The sequence below is a fragment of the Oxyura jamaicensis genome, unplaced genomic scaffold (assembly GCF_011077185.1).
Source record: "Oxyura jamaicensis isolate SHBP4307 breed ruddy duck unplaced genomic scaffold, BPBGC_Ojam_1.0 oxyUn_random_OJ69811, whole genome shotgun sequence".
Taxonomy (NCBI): Eukaryota; Metazoa; Chordata; class Aves; order Anseriformes; family Anatidae; genus Oxyura; species Oxyura jamaicensis.
In genome coordinates, this window is record NW_023309593.1 from 702 (window position 1) to 947 (window position 246).

At 52.4% G+C, this 246-nt stretch overlaps 1 long non-coding RNA gene across 1 annotated transcript in view; it reads left to right on the forward strand.

Moving 5' to 3' along the window:
* LOC118159347 overlaps positions 1–240 on the forward strand; it is a 935-nt gene extending 695 nt beyond the window's left edge. Inside the window, exon 3 of the long non-coding RNA XR_004747082.1 lies at positions 60–240. This is a non-coding gene — a long non-coding RNA (uncharacterized LOC118159347). The remainder of the gene's footprint in view (positions 1–59) is intronic.
* Positions 241–246: the final 6 nt, after the last annotated feature.

Here is a 246-nt window from a genome sequence, read left to right on the forward strand (position 1 = left end):
GTCGGTAGGTTCTAGGGTTAACAGAGGGGCTTGGGGTGGTTTTGGGATGTAATCAGTAGGTTCCCGGGTTAACGGAGGGTGTTGGGGGTATCTTTTGGGGCATAATCAGTAGGTTTTAGGGTTGACGGGCGATTTGGGCGTATTGGGGTTGTCATCAGTAGGTTCCAGGGTTAACAGGGCAGGTTTTGGGGTGTCGTCGGTAGGTTCCAGGGTTAATGAGGGATTTAGGGGGCATCGTCAGTAGGT